Source organism: Ovis canadensis, chromosome 9 (assembly GCF_042477335.2).
Source record: "Ovis canadensis isolate MfBH-ARS-UI-01 breed Bighorn chromosome 9, ARS-UI_OviCan_v2, whole genome shotgun sequence".
Taxonomy (NCBI): domain Eukaryota; kingdom Metazoa; phylum Chordata; class Mammalia; order Artiodactyla; family Bovidae; genus Ovis; species Ovis canadensis.
The window spans coordinates 10,963,878-10,979,978 of record NC_091253.1 but is presented as its reverse complement, the minus strand read 5'-3'; the positions used below and the strand labels follow the sequence as shown (position 1 = coordinate 10,979,978).

At 42.6% G+C, this 16,101-nt stretch overlaps 1 protein-coding gene and 1 non-coding gene across 4 annotated transcripts in view; one reads left to right on the top strand and one right to left on the bottom strand.

Annotated features, from left to right (window-relative positions):
* Positions 1-16,101, top strand: part of KCNQ5 (potassium voltage-gated channel subfamily Q member 5) — a 632,727-nt gene that overhangs the window by 324,133 nt on the left and 292,493 nt on the right. The gene's annotated exons all lie outside the window — the stretch shown is intronic.
* On the bottom strand, positions 9,150-9,221 carry TRNAC-GCA (transfer RNA cysteine (anticodon GCA)). The gene has a single exon. It is a non-coding gene; the product is annotated as a tRNA-Cys (tRNA).

Sequence of the window (16,101 nt, the reverse complement as noted above, 5' to 3'; positions counted from 1 at the left end):
AGGGTCCGCCAGCAATGAAGGAGACCCCAGTTCGATCCCTGGGTTGGGAACATTCCCTGGAGAAGGGAATGGGTACTTACTCTGGTGTTCTTGCCTGGAGAATCCCATGGACAGAGGAGCCTAGCAGGCTACAGTGTCTAGGATCAAAAAGAGTTGGACGTGACTGAGCAACTGACACACACAAACACGCACATGCACACACACACTTCAGGGGTGGGGCTGTCAGGGCTCACAGAGGTGCTGTCTTCCAGGACCAGGTCACCTGTGTGAACTCACCTGTTGGTGCGGATGGGGGGAAGTACATATAGAGATTTGGTCTCATGTGTGAAGGGCCAGATTCCCACAGCCACATTTGCCAGGCCACGGGGTTCTTTTCCCCATTTGAAAAATGTGAAAATACAAAAACAAATATAAAGCACAATGAAAGCGGGTTTTAAAAAGGAGAACTCCCAATGCAATGATAAAAGAAGGCACAAAAGAGCTGAGGAATCTTAGTTTCTTGGTGGAGGAGAGTGTTTTATGAGGCCAGGTTGGCGGGGAGGGGCAGCAGTGGCCTCAGGAGAGCCTGAGTTGACCCCCTGCCCTCAGGCTCCAGCTGGGACTGGGCAGCTCTGGATTTAAGTACCTGCAGAGAGCGGGGTGGAGCCTCTGGAAACTGCAACTCAGCAGGTCTCCTAGTCAAAGGAAACACACAGAATCCAGACCGGATCATCCCGCCTGGCCAGCTGTCCCTGGCTTGTTCACCCCACTCGCTGGTTGAGAACATTGCCTTTTCTGCTGCTCTACCTTTTCACAAGAAGCTGGGAGAGGAAAGATACTAGAATAATGCAAGAATCAGAAAATAGAACCTGTTAATTTAGAAGAGGTTGAGGAGCTGGGGTTATGTAGTCAAGATACCAAAGGAATGACTTAATACTTTGATTTTAGTATAAAAAAAAAAGTGCAGCAAAAATGCAAATCTATTCTTCTTTTTTTTTTAATTTAACTACTGAGGCATAATAGGAAGTAGCCAGAGGTGTCAGTAACATGTATTTAGGTTAGACTGGAGGAAGAACTGTGAGGCTACAGGGGTGTCTGTTTTAATTAAGAGGGGTGTAGAGTTTGGCTGATGATAATACAGTCTGGCTTCAAAGATGCTTTACCTCTTAATTTAGAAAGATTCTGCCACAGGTATACACGTGTTCCCCATCCTGAACCCTCCTCCCTCCTCCCTCCCCGTACCATCCCTCTGGGTCATCTCAGTGCACCAGCCCCAAGCAACCAATACAATATTGTAAAGTAATTAACCTCCAATTAAAATAAATAAATTTATATTAAAAAGATTAAATAACCGTTGGTTCTTTGCTCCCAAATAAGAAAATCCACATTTTTTTTTGCGTGTCTAAAAAAAGACCGCAAAAAATCAGAAAAATTGATCAAGTGGCTTCCATATATATTGAGCAATTTTCTTGAATTCCCCTAAAATAACTATTCCTTGAATCTCCCTGAAAATAGCAGATACAATCTTAAGTGTTCATATTTTATGAAACATTATTTCTTTAAAATAAGAAATGTATGTGTCTCTGCTAAGAGCTTGAAGATTAAAGGGTAAAGAAGATGAAAAGCAGACCTTTTTTCTGTGTGATGATGTACTTCAACTGTACACACGTATAACCACAGAAACACAGACTAAATTTTAATTGCTGTCAAAAAACTTCTAATCATTAGAAAAGTGACAAATTCATTCACTGTACTTCTGCTTTCCCATCTAAGCATGTATAATTATATAAAAAGATCCTGCTGGAATATTAGCACATAGAAAGGAATCTGACTTGAAATGTAAGGTCTGTGACATGCAGACACTTCTAAAGATCACAGGCAGGATCAAGGTCCTGAGGTAAGGCAGGATTTGCACAGAAATTCAAGTGCAAACAAAGCCCACACACAAATTCGTTAATTGACCTCCTCCCCAGACTAGCCCAAACGGTAAAGAACCTGCCTGCAATGCAGGAGACCAGGGTTCCACCCCTGGGTTGGGAAGATCCCTGGAGAAGGGATTGGCAATCCATGCCAGTATTCTTGCCTGGAGAATCCCATGGACAGAGAAGCCTGGCGGGCCACAGTCCATGGGGTTGCAGAGTCAGACACGACTGAGTGACTAACACACACACACACGCTAGACTTTGGTTACTCAGTGGCTTTGGTTTTATCCCTGATAGCTAATCTTGGGGAACTGAGACTTAGCTATGGAGTCAGTTTTTTTAAAAGAAAACTCATTTTTTTTAATGTTAGATAATTAAAACTGAGCTCTTTCACAGAACTCCAAAAAACAGTGACAACGCAATCGTCGGCAGTTTCTATGGCAGCGATTTCTCATTTTATGTTTTCTTTCCAGCCACTTTATTGTTTATCCAGGATTAGTGATGGGTATTAATTCCTAATACAAAGAAAACACAATTCAAGCTTTTCCCTGAGCATTATGCAGCCATAACCCAGTAACTTCCAGATATCATGCTTGCCTGGAAATATTTAAGGTGAAACTGATGCTAGCTAGCACATGCTCTCTTAGAACTTTCAGGGGAGGTGTCAGTGAGGCAGAAGGGACCGACCACACAACAGGGCCTGCGTGATGATACAGGGAAGTAGGAGATGCACAAGGGCCATGGTATAGGGACCATTCGCCCTCCTTGGGAGAGCTCTGTGGACCCGCTACCTCCTAAGAACCCAGGGATATGAACGAGCCTGCATCCCGCTTGAGTTCTCCTGCCTTTGGTCTTAGCTGTCAGCCTTCCCCAGTCTGAAAGGAAAAACGTTTTCCTGTGGTCATTTCCACCGTGATGTACATGGATGCTTCCCTTTAGTACCTTGTGTGCATGAGCTAAGTAGCTTCTGTCATATCTGATTCTTTGAGACCCCATGGACTGTAGCCCACCAGGCTCCTCTGTCCACGGGATTCTCCAAGCAGAAATACTTGCGTGCATTGTCATTTCCTCCTCCAGGCAGTCTTCCTGGCCCAGGGATTGAACCCAAATCTCTTCTATCTCCTGCATCAGCAGGCGGGTTCTTTACCTCAGTGCCATACAATCTGGTATTTCTAGTACCTCACCCTTCCGTAAATCAGAAGAGTTTTCCTACACAACTACAGTTTTCTGCAAGATTTGATTGAATCAGTTTGCTTTTATTTACCAAAAAAAAAAATTGACCATAACACATATTAAGGAGCAGATTGTAAGTATGGTCCTGCTTTATTTCATTTAAGCTGGAAGAAAATGGGGGAAATGTCAAATGCTTAATATCTCTCAAGAGCCGCCTGATCCTTGGGAACATCACTTTTCTGTATACAGCTGACTGGCCCCAGTGGTTAGCCAGAGAAAGCCAACTGCCTCTCTGCAGAGGGAGGGATGAGCAGTGGTTATACTGGCCCTGGTGAAGATGCCTTTTCCAGGCATCTCAGAGGGCCACCACTCCATGACATGCCAGGGTTTCAGGGAGACATGGTCCAGAGGAGGTGACAGGGGAGTGTCCTGAGGGGGCTCAGTTTTGAAAGAATAACTATAATAGGACTGAGAGATTTGGGGGAAAAAAAGCATCCCCTTGCACTAGAGACATTGGAGACGTTCAGGAAATTTATTATGGCACAGTTTCTAGAAGATTTTAGAGCTTTTCACAAGGTATTGTGCCCTGGGAAAGAAAGCTGTGGAAGGGAGCCTGCTCCCACCTCTACCTCCCACCCTACTGCCCCAAGTGAAGTCGTTCAGTCGTGTCTGACTCTTTGCGACCCCATGGACTGTAGCCTACCGGGATGCTCCACCCATAGGATTTTCCAAGCAAGAGTACTGGAGCGGGTTGCCATTTCCTTCTCCAGGGGATCTTCCTGACCCATGGATCAAACCCAGGTCTTCCACATTGCAGGTGGATTCTTTACCATCTGAGCCACCAGGGAAGCCCAGAACAACCTCCTCAAGTCACTGCTGATATTGACAGGTCAAGTTACTCTAATCTAGACCAGGATTTCTCTTTCTCAGCACTACTGACATTTGGGGCAGCCATTGTTTGTTGTAGGTGCCTGCCCTGTGCTTTGTAGGATGTTGAGCAGACTTTGTCCACCAATTCGGTAGTGACCCCTCCACTCCCCAAGTTGTGACAATCAAAACTGTCCCCAGACACTGTCAGATGTCCCAGGGAGGGTGGAGGAGGTAGACAGACAAAATTGTCTTTGACTGAGAACCATGGATCTAGGTTCAGCTTTCCACATTGGGTTCTCTGTTTCTTAAGGATTCCTAGAGCACAGTAGCAGCCTAAAATCTCTCAGTCCTGCTTGACTCTGTTTAAACCCAAGCCGAATCTAGTTAAGGATGGTACTACTGTTTTCCACCAGCATCTGTAGGTATTTTGTAAAGCTGTGTATCCTTGAAAGATGCTTTGGATGGTCTTTAACTGGCAGAACCTCGTTGAGGTGGTTATTATTTTAATGATCTCTGGAATAAAAAAAAAAATCTCTGAACAAGAAATTAACCATTTTTGTGAATATGTTTCAGAGTCATGAGAGAGAGTTCTTTTATGGGGAGAGGTGAGTTCTGTTCCTTCCAAATCTTTGAGAACAGGGTGAGGGGGAGGGAGTCAGAGCAATGGAGAAAAATGCCATCTGCCAAGTTCCCAATCAGAGTTGCCAGAGAAACTGGGCGCTTACAGCTCCTTCCCCTAGAGCACCCAACCAAACCAATGAAGACAGTGCGGGGGGCGGGGATAAGTACATGATGATACCTGGGACAAATAGCCTCCAGGGAAAATTCGGGGGTCCTATCTATTCAGTGGGTCCCTAGGTGCATTACTTGGGCTTCCCAGGTGGTGCTAGTAGCAAAGAACCTGCTTGCCAATACAGGAGACTTAGGTTCAATCCCTGGGTCAGGAAGATCCCCTGGAGAAGGGCATGGTAACCCACTCCAGCATTACTGCCTGGAGACGTCCATGGACAGAGGAGCTTGGCAAACTATAGTCCATGGGGTCACTAAGAGTTTTACATGATAAAGAGTCAGACACGACTTAGCACACACGCAGGCGGGTATATTATTTGTGACTTTGTAAAATAGGTTACAGGAAAAATAAAACCCGTGTCAACAAGTTCAAGTTAACACAGAGTACTGAAAATCACATGGCATTGGCCTGATGTTGGCCCTGATTCTATAAAACATTTCCCCAAATGACTTGAGTATCCATGGTCAACTGAAGGACTAGTTGGCCCTGGATCAGGTGTTTGCCTCTGGGCTAGTGATTCTGCAACCAAGGGGAAAAAGGCAGGCACAGAATATTTATATGGTCTCTGGGACCTGCCCCTTCTGCAGGCTGTAAGGGCCAAGGTTATTGGTGAGACAGGAACCCCACAACGTAGCTATTTCTACCCACTGCTATGCCTAGTTTCCAACAATACTGACATAAATTGTCATCATAACAACAACGAGCATATGTTGAGTAGTTGTGCTCATAACTCATGTATGTCAGGTGCTTTTCCAAATGCTTTTCAGTCATTTACTCATTTAATTTTCATGGCAAGCCTGTGAGGTAGACATCATTATTTCATCCATTTTACAGGTGAGGGAACAAGGAGCCAGAGAAGTCCCCCAAACTGAGCAGCTAACAAATGACAGAATCAAGAATCCCACCCAGGTGTCTGGCTCCATCTTTTAGTTACTCTGTTGAGCATCTTCTCTGGGGGGGAAAAAAAAAAAGTCAGAAAGTGAAAGCTTATTAATTACTTCAGTTAGATGCCCAGATTTTGACAAACTGTCCTAGGTGGGTTTGTTTTTCAGAGAAAGGACTGGTATCAAAAAGGCCTGCTGGTAGTGGCAGACCCATTGTGTGGTCTGTGCCTGAGCTTTGTTGTCCAGCACGGGCATGCTCCATGTGAGTTCACTGGCCATTTCCAGCTGTCAGTGTGTGGCCAGGGGGAGGCACAGGTCCCCAGAATCCTATCCTAACTGCTCCCTGAGGCCCTCGATGTCCACCTCCTCACCCTCTTGTGTGCCTGTGTCAGCACCAGGGTCCCCCTCATCCACTAATTAATCAAAGGAACGTGTGAGGTGCTATCTCCTTGTAATTTTGATTTGCACTTGGAGAAGGAAATGGCAACCCACTCCAGTGTTCTTACCTGGAGAGTCCCAGGGACGGGGGAGCCTAGTAGGCTGCAGTCCATGGGGTGGCTAGGAGTCAGACACGACTGAGAGACTTCACTTTCACTTTTCACTTTCATTCAGTGGAGAAGGAAATGGCAACCCACTCCAGTGTTCTTGCCTGGAGAGTCCCAGGGACGGGGGAGTCTGGTGGGCTGCCGTCTGTGGGGTCGCACAGAGTCGGACACAACTGAAGCGACTTAGCAGCAGCAGCAGCAATAAACAATGTTGAGCATCTTTTCACATGTTTGTTAACCATCTGTGTGTCCTTGGAGAAATGTCTGTGTGGGTCTTTTGCCCACTTTTTTTTTTTTAATTTTAAAATCTTTAATTCTTACATGCGTTCCCAAACATGAACCCCCCTCTCACCTCCCTCCCCATAACATCTCTCTAGGTCATCCCCATGCACCAGCCCCAAGCATGCTGTATCCTGTGTCAGACATAGACTGGCGATTCGATTCTTACATGATAGTATACATGTTAGAATGCCATTCTCCCAAATCATCCCACCCTCTCCCTCTCCCTCTGAGTCCAAAAGTCCGTTATACACATCTGTGTCTCTTTCCCTGTCTTGCATACAGGGTCGTCATTGCCATCTTTCTAAATTCCATATATGTGTGTTAGTATACTGTATTGGTGTTTTTCTTTCTGGCTTACTTCACTCTGTATAATCGGCTCCAGTTTCATCCATCTCATCAGAACTGATTCAAATGAATTCTTTTTAACGGCTGAGTAATACTCCATTGTGTATATGTACCACAGCTTGGGCTGTTTGTTTTTCTGGTATTGAGTTGAATGAGCCACTTGTATATTTTAGAAAAAGTTTCATTTGCTATTGTTTTCTCCCATTCTGAGGATTGCTTTTTTCACCTTGTTTATAGTTTCATTTGCTGTGCAAAAGCTTTTAAGTTTTATTAGGCCCCATTTGTTTATTTTTGATTTTTATTTCCATTAATATAGGAGGTGGTCAGACCGATGACCTCACACCAGTCAGAATGGCCATCATCCAAAAATCTACAAACAATAAATGCTGAAGAGGATGTGGAGAAATGGGAACCCTCTTGCACTGTCAGTAGGAATGTAAATTGATACAGCCACTATGGAAGACAGTGTGGAGATTCCTTTAAAAACTAAAAGTAAAACTACCATATGACCCAACAGACCCACTACTGGGCATATACCTTGAGAAAACCATAATTGAAAAAGACACATGTATCCCAGTGTTCATTGCAGCACAATTCTCAATAGCTGGACATGGAAGTAACCTAGATGTCCATCAACAGATGACTGGATAAGGAAGCTGTGGTACATATACACAAGGGAGTATTACTCAGCCATAAAAAGGAACAATTTGAGTCAGTGCTAATGAGATGGATGAACCTAGAGCCTATTATGGAGAGTGAAGTAAGTCAGAAAGAGAAAAACAAATATCATATAGTAACACAGATATATGGAATATAGGGCCTTCCCAGGTGGCCCTAGTGCTAAACAACTCTCCTGCCAATGCGGGTAGATATAAGAGATGAGAGTTCGATCCCTGGTTCAGAAAGATCCCCTGCAGGAGGGCACAGCAACCTGCTCCAATATTCTTGCCTGGAGAATCCCATGGACAGAGGAGCCTGGAAGGCTATACCCGTGGGGGCACAAACAGTCAGATACAACTGAAGCATGCTTGGAATCTAGAAAGATGGTACTGATGAACCTATTTGCAGGGCAGCAATGGAGACCCAGACACAGAGAACAGACTTGTGCACACGGGGGGAGGGGAGGGAGGGACAAATTGAGAGAGCAGCATGGACCACCACGTATACTCCACCATGTGTAAAACAGATAGCCAGTGAGAATGTGCTGTATGACTCAGGGAACTCAAACCTGGGCTCTGGATAACACAGATAGCTGGGAGGAGGTGGGAGGTAGGAGGGAATTTCAAGAGGGAGGGAATATATGGCTGTTTCGTGTGAATATATGGCTGAAACCACTACAGTACTGTAAAGCAATTATCCTTCAACTAAAAATAAATAAATAAATATATGTATATATATATATATATATATATATATTTTTTAATGGAAATCTGACCCCTCAAGTGTGACAGGAGCGGGACTCCACCCGTCAGACCAGCTGTGACCTGTGTGGGTCATTTACACTTCCCAATTCGTTCTGCTGCTAATGGGGCAGAGAAAGCTACTTCTTAAAGACTTCCCTGCACCTCGGATGTTACTTCAGAATCCAGAAATCATAAGCTTTAATTCCCTGAAGCTCATTTCAGTGAAGAAAAAGCCCGATGTCCTTTGCCTTTTCTACCTTCTACATTTTTGCTCAGAACACTGTTAATGGTCCCAATTCTTCACCCGATTCCAGTCTGTCTTTTAGAAATATTTTTCTTACTAAATCTTAGCCAGTACTTTTTATATTTATGTGTAGTATGTTTTCTTTTTTTAAAGCATAGTGGTTTGGCTACACGTGAATATTTGGGTCAACCATTTCCTGTAACCAGTGGTCAAATGTGAGAACAAAGATTCATGCATGGCACGTTTAGAAAGCCCATGGGGTTGGGGTGGACAGCACATTATGTTTGGGGACAAGTGGGAGACCAGCAAGAAACAGAAGTCCGGGGCATTTCTGGAGCCCCAGGTGGTCAGTGACTGGCAAAGAGCAGGACGGTGGGGCCGGGAACTGTGGGTGAAGTCTCAGCTCTGCTTGTTACTGAACTTAGGATCTTGCTGGAACGTGAGAATCTCTGTGTGCTTCCATTTGTGCATCTGCAGAGACAGAAACATAAGAGACTCTCTTACTCTAGGCTGTACCAAGAACTGCATGAGCTAAATAAACCACATTAAATTCTTAATAAATATAATGCTTAGTAAGTGAAGTGAGGTGAGTGACGTTGCTCAGTCATGTCTGTTGCGACCCCATGAACTGTAGCCTACCAGGCTCCCCTGTGCATGGGATTTTCCAGGCAAGGGTACTGGAGTGCATTGCCTTTGCCTTCTCCAGGGGATCTTCCCAACCCAGGGATCGAACCTGGGTCTCCTGCATTGCAGGCAGACACTTTACCATCTGAGCCACCAGGGAATCTTAGTAAGTACTTATTACTAAATACTCAAAATCTGTTAGCTAATCTTTCATCCTAGGGAACCTTGAATTGAACATCCTGACAGTCAGTCTCCAAGTGGAGCAAATCAAAACTGGGAATCAAGAATTCAAAACTCACTGAATCACTGAACCTAAATTGGTTTTGTGACCATAATATGGGTAGTAACTTTGTCAGTTAAGGATGTAAAGAAAATTTTAAGACACATGGATCCTTCAGCTGGAAACTGTTGATACTTTCAAAGTATGTCCCTCCGAAAGGGTCTGGGGTTGGGGGCAGTTTGCAGGGAAAAAAAATGCCAGAAAAATCCCTCCATTGACAGCTTACTAGACAATGGCAATGGTTTAATAGTTCACTCAGACAGTATCAGAGGACCCAGCCCCAGTTCTGTATTATGACTGACTCCATACTGGTGGTCTTATTGTATGTATAAGCCTCCTAAGGACTCTAAGCATACAGTGAAGGCCATCATTTCTGGTGGGTTACTTAGTAGACTAGAGCACACTCCCTACTTGTGCTTTAGTTACCTAGTATATGCTACTCTACTTCCTTACATGATCTTCAAATAAAAGAGACCTAGAAACACAGTTTTTGTCTGTGGGTTCGATTTTGAACACAGAGGTTTCCTTTTCAGGTCAGGATGAGTTTGGAAAAATGTACTAATATAATTCAATCACAGTTTACTAAATTAGAACAGTTTTTAATACTTCATAGGTAATATCAAAAACACTCATTGGGGAAATATTTATACTGTTTATACTGACTATTTATACTGAAGTTCATCTTTGTCTTTTTCTTGTAGTTCATCTTCTAATTATAACTTGCTTATCTGAGACTTACTAGCATTTTCTTTTCTTTTCTTTTTAAACAACTTCCCATGTACCTGAGATATGAATTCATGACAGGTTTTTTGAAACCATAAAGCGTAATTAGCAATTGTTTCTGAGCTGAAATTAATGTCGTGTTACTATGGAGTCAGTAATTATATAAAGGTCAAAACTGCTTAGTAAGCTCTTCAAAATGAGATAAAGTGACTACCGGTGGGGAGGGGGCGTCCTGGAGGGGAGGGAAAAGTTTTCACCACCTTCCTAGAGTCCCTGACTAGGTCTGAAAAATAAACTAACAAAGATTAACGGGGGGGGGGGAAGCACATAAATTGCTTTAATATAAATTTCTCAGGACCTGAGACCCTTCATATGGAAATGAAGACTCAAAAAAAAAAAAAAAGAGAGAAAAACAGACCTGTGTGCTGTTCTGCTGGGTTTGATGAAGAGTGGATGATCATGCATAAAAATGAATGACAGGCTAAGGGGTATACAGTCCTTGTAGTACATTGGCGGAGGGGGCGGGGGCTGGATTTCTTTCATCTCTTTCTGTGATTCTAGCAGCCTGTGTGTGTGTGTGTGTGTGTGTGTGTGTGTGTGTGTTTTAATCACTCAGTCATGTCTAACTCTTTGCGACCCCATGGACTATAGCCCACCAGGCTTCTCTGTCCATGGAATTCTCCATGTGTGAATACTAGAGTGGGTGGCTATTCCTTTCTCCAGGTGAACTTCCAAACCCAGGGATTGATCCCAGGTCTCTTGCACTGCAGGCCGATTCTTTACCATCTGAGCCACTAGATTGTATTGTGACAGCTGTCATTTCAGTGTGCATTAAAAAAAAAAAAACCCTTATCAAAATTGGTGAATTATTGTGTAGCCATTTGAGAACTGAAGGTGGAAGAAAAAAGCAACATTTTTGTCACATTATGCTTTATTATTTCAAGAAAGGTAAAAATGCAACTGAAACACAAAAAGCTTTGTGCGGTGTATGGAGAAGGTGCTGTGACTGACTGAATGTGTCACAAGTGGTTTTGGAAGCTTCATGCTGGAAATTTCTCTCTGGATGATACTCCAGTCTGATAGGCCAGTTGAAGTTGATAGAGATCAAATCAAGATATTGAGAAGAAACAACATTATACCACAAGGGAGGTAGCCAACATACTCAGAATATCCAAATCAAGTGCTGAAAATCATTTGCACCAATTTGGTTATGTTAATTACTTTGATGTTTGGGTTCCACATAAGTTAAGTGAAAAAACCTCCTTGACCGTATTTCCGCATGCAATTTCTCACTTAAACACAATGAAAACATTCTATTTTTAAAGCAAATTGTGATGAACAATGAAAAGTGGATACTGTACAGTAATGTGGAACAGAAGAGATCATGAGACAAGCGAAGTGAACCATCACCAACCACATCGAAGCCTGGTCTTCATCCAAAGAAAGCGATGTTGTGTATATGGTAGAATTGGAAGGGAGTACTCTATTATGAGCTCCTTCTGGAAAGCCAAAGAATTAATTCCAACAGGTACTGCTCCCAGTTAGACCAACTGAAAGCAGACTCAATGAAAAGTGTACACAATTAGTCAACAGAAAATATATAATCTTCCATCAGGATAACTCAAGACCACATGTTTCTTTGATGACCAGCAAAAAAACTGTTACAGCTTAGCTGGGAAGTTTGGATTCATCCACTGTATTCTCCAAACATTATACCTATGGATTTCCATTTATTTTGATCTTCACAAAATTCTCTTAATGGACAAAAAAAATGTATTCCCTGGAAGACTATAAAGGATACCTGGAATAGCTCTTTGCTCAAAAAAGATAAAAAATTTGAGGGAAAATGTAATTATGAAGTCACCTGAAAAATGGCAGAAGGTATTGGAACAAAATGGTGAATATGTTGTCTCAAAATAATTCTTGGTGAAAATGAAATGTGTCTTTTATTATTTTTTACTTTTCATTTTTACTTTATCTTACTTTACAATACTGTATTGGTTTTGCCATACATTGACATGAATCCACCACAGGTGTACATGAGTTCCCAAACATGAACCCCCCTCCCACCTCCTACCCCATATCATCTCTCTGGATCATCCCCATGCACCAGCCCCAAGCATCCTGTATCCTGCATCAAACATAGACTGGCTATTCGTTTCTTACATGATAGTATACATGTTTCAATGCCATTCTCCCAACCAAACGATCTTCCTGGCCAGCCAAATATATTCCTAAGAGACCAACATCATCAGAATAGATCTACAAGGGAATTCCCTGGTAGCCCAGTGCCTAAGACTCCATGCTACCAATGCAGGGGGCCCAGGTTCAATCCCTGGCCAGGAAAACAGATCCCACATGCCATGACGAAGACCCAAAGCAGTCAAATAAATTAATTAATTTTTTAAAAGAGACTAGATCTACAAATAACCATGTCCTTATGCATCCAACCATTCTTTAACGGAGTGCCTACTGTGTGCCAGTGGCTCTTCTGGCATGTTCCAGCCAAAACAGCCTAGGTGCGTGGCCTCATGGAGTTTATATGACACTAGGATTATAAAAGAAACAAACGAAAAACAAATACCCAAATGTACACATGCAATTAGAACTCATGATATAAGCTTTAAAGGAAACGGAACCACAGAAGGAAGAAAAAGCCAGGTGGCTTTATTGAAATTTGAAGGTGGTATCATCCAGGCGGGGAGGGAGGAGGATTTGGGGTAGAGAATAGCTTGTGGGAGGGAGGAGCTTGCTCAGTAGTTCAGGGAACCCAGGGGAAAGGTTTCAGCTGGAGCCTTGCAGACTGAGACAAGGTAGTGCTGCAGGGAACAGCCGTCTATAGCACAGAGCCTTGTGAGCTGAGACGGAGGCTTTGTATTTCATATGAAATGTACTCTGTGTGTGTGTGTGTGTGTGTGTGTGTGTGTGTTAGTCTCTCAGTCTTGTCCGACTCTTGTGACCCCATGGACTACAGCCCGCCAGGCTCCTCTTCAATGGAATTCCCCAGGCAAGAAGACTGTAGTGGGTTACCATTTCCTTCTCCAAGGGATCTTCCTGACCCAGGGATCGAACCCAGGTCTCCTGCACTGCAGGCAGATGCTTTACCATCTGAGCTACTAGTTCACTTCAGTTCAGTCGCTCAGTCATGTCTGACTCTTTGCGACCCCATGAATCACAGCACGCCAGGCCTCCCTGTCTGTCCATCACCAAATCCCAGAGTTCACTCAGACTCGCATCCATTGAGTCAGTGATGCCATCCAGCCATCTCATCCTCTGTCGTCCCCTTCTCCTCCTGCCCCCAATCCTTCCCAGCATCAGACTCTTTTCCAATGAGTCAACTCTTTGCATGTGGGGTCCAAGTACTGGAGTTTCAGCTTTAGCATCATTCCTTCCAAAGAAATCCCAGGGTTAATCTCCTTCAGAATGGACTGTTTGGATCTCCTTGTAGTCCAAGAGACTCTCAAGAGTCTTTTCCAACACCACAGTTCAAAAGCATCAATTCTTTGGCGCTCAGCCTTCTTTACAGTCCAACTCTCACATCCATACATGACTACTGGAACTAGGGAAGCCCTGAACTGTAGTCAGAAGTCCACAAAAGATTTGACACTTCCATGCTTAGATGTGTGATTCTGTGGATGGTGGGTAAAGATTACTCCATCTCTCCTGGCAGAAACAAACATGGAAAGGCAAGAGAAATGGCAGAAAGCGAAAAGAAGCTGCGTCTCAGCCACGTGGCTGAGCCGGCGCAGTCCTACAGTGTCCCCTTCAGAAAAGAGACTGGTAAGAGCAGAGATGGCGTGTCGGCGGGCTCTCTCTTTTGCCTTCAGGGATCCACCTTCATTCATTTCTCTAACTGCTGGGGAAGATGATAAACTGCTCTGCCCACAGAGTTGTGTTGGTTTGGGACCCAGCACTGCATAGAAAAAGATTAATTAATATTACTGCTGCAAGAAATTACCAGCTCATGAAAAGCTACACTGTCTATTAAAAACCAATCTGCTCACATTGTTTATGAGAAGCATCTGTCCACAGTGTCTTCTGAGGCACTTCTTCCTTTCTCTTCTTTCTCTTTTTACACTGTATTCTGGTTTCTGGAAATCACATATTTTCAACTAAAATTATTACTTCTGGTTTCCTAAGCCCCAAACTATGTTAAAAGACAATGAGAAATATATAAGAGGTGCCAACAGCCCTAATGTTCCTTAGAATCATGCTTTTAATTCTTTGTGGGGGGGGGAGTATATTTCTAACTGTGAAAGTTCAAAATCTCTTCTGTATAGCATTTTAAGGAAAATATTTTATTGAAATGTTTTAATTGAAAATATTTAGGGTCAAATGATGTGATGCAACAAGTTTCCAAGACCATAGCCACTTGGTAAGTGTTAAGACAGTCAGGACTCAGAGATTTCATTAATTAAAAAAAAAAAAAAAACCTGAGCCTCAGAAAACATTGACACAAGGAATTGAGTTCTACAAACTAGCTACAAAGTTCTACAAACTTTGGTCTCACAGCAGGAAATTTTATAGCAGTTTCAGTAGTACTTTGTGGTTCTTTATTAGCCATGTGGAAATGCTAAAATGTTTATAACTCAGAATTCTGTAGTTTTAATATGTGGCAAATGTCCCTGGACTAAGTTCCACCGAGATCCTCAGATATGTCAACTATAACAAGTTTAAATTTTTTTTAGGAAATACAACTTGTTTATATCTCACTTTGAAAAACTTTTGTGTATACTACAAATCAAAGAAGCAAGTGATCTCTTATTTTATGGTTTGTTTGTTTCATGTGGCCTCATCTGACTCTGGAGAGCTTAGAGATTTCTACAAAGAATTTTAAGCCAAATAGGTGACAATGGGACTAAGACAGTAGGCATTGCAAATAAATCCAGTGTCTCAAAATATATAATCATTTCATCTAGATAAAATGGATGATAAGTTGGGAGGAAGGGATGAAAATCTGGCTAATTTGTCCCTATTAGAAAATAAAATGGGACTTCCCTGGTGATCCAATGGTTAAGATTCAGGGCTTCACTGCAGAGGCTGTGAGTTTGATCCCTGGTCAGGGAACTACGCTTTCCACATGCCTTGTGGTATGGCGAAAAAAAAAAAAAGAGAGAAGAAAATATTTAGAAATCATGATGCGAATAGTGTGAATGCCAACTTAACCATAGCCTGTACCTTTCATTAACATTGCATACTTTATTGTTCTCATTAATTAAATTTTTATCTAGGATTGTACTACATTTATGAATTTATTACTCTACAGATCAACATTTTATTCACACCTTTTTGTCTCATGTATTCCTTAACTTGGAGAAGGCAATGGCAATCCACTCCAGTACTCTTGCCTGGAAAACCCCATGGACAGAGGAGCCTGGTGGGCTGCAGTCCATGGGGTCGCTAAGAGTCGGACATGACTGAGCAACTTCCCTTTCACTTTTCCTTTCATGCATTGGAGAAGGAAATGGCAACCCACTCCAGTGTTCTTGCCTGGAGAATCCCAGAGACTGGGGAGCCTGGTGGGCTGCCATCTATGGGGTCACACAGAGTCAACATGACTGAAGCAACTTAGCAGCAGCAGCAGCAGCAGCATTCCTTAACTAATTACTTTACTCCTAGTTATTTTTATTAATTTGTCTATGAACATTCATACTAGCTTTATAAGTGATTACTCCAGTGTTTTATTACTATACATTTACTTTTCCAGTGTTTTCTTATTACTAAATAGCACCCTTGTCTTTCGGCTAAAAGAAGTCCCTTTATTATTTCTTGTAAGGCTAATTTGGTGGTAATGAATTCCTTTAGCTTTTGCTTGTCTACAAAACTCTCTCTCATCCAATTCTGGATGATAACTTTGCTGGATAGAGTATTCTTGGTTGGAAGGTTTTATTTTCTCTCAGCACTTTTTAAAAAAATTTTATTTTATTTATTTATTTTATTTTTTAATATAAATTTATTTTAATTAGAGTCTAATTACTTAATAATATTGTATTGGTTTTGCCATATATCAACATGAATCCACCACGTGTGTACACGT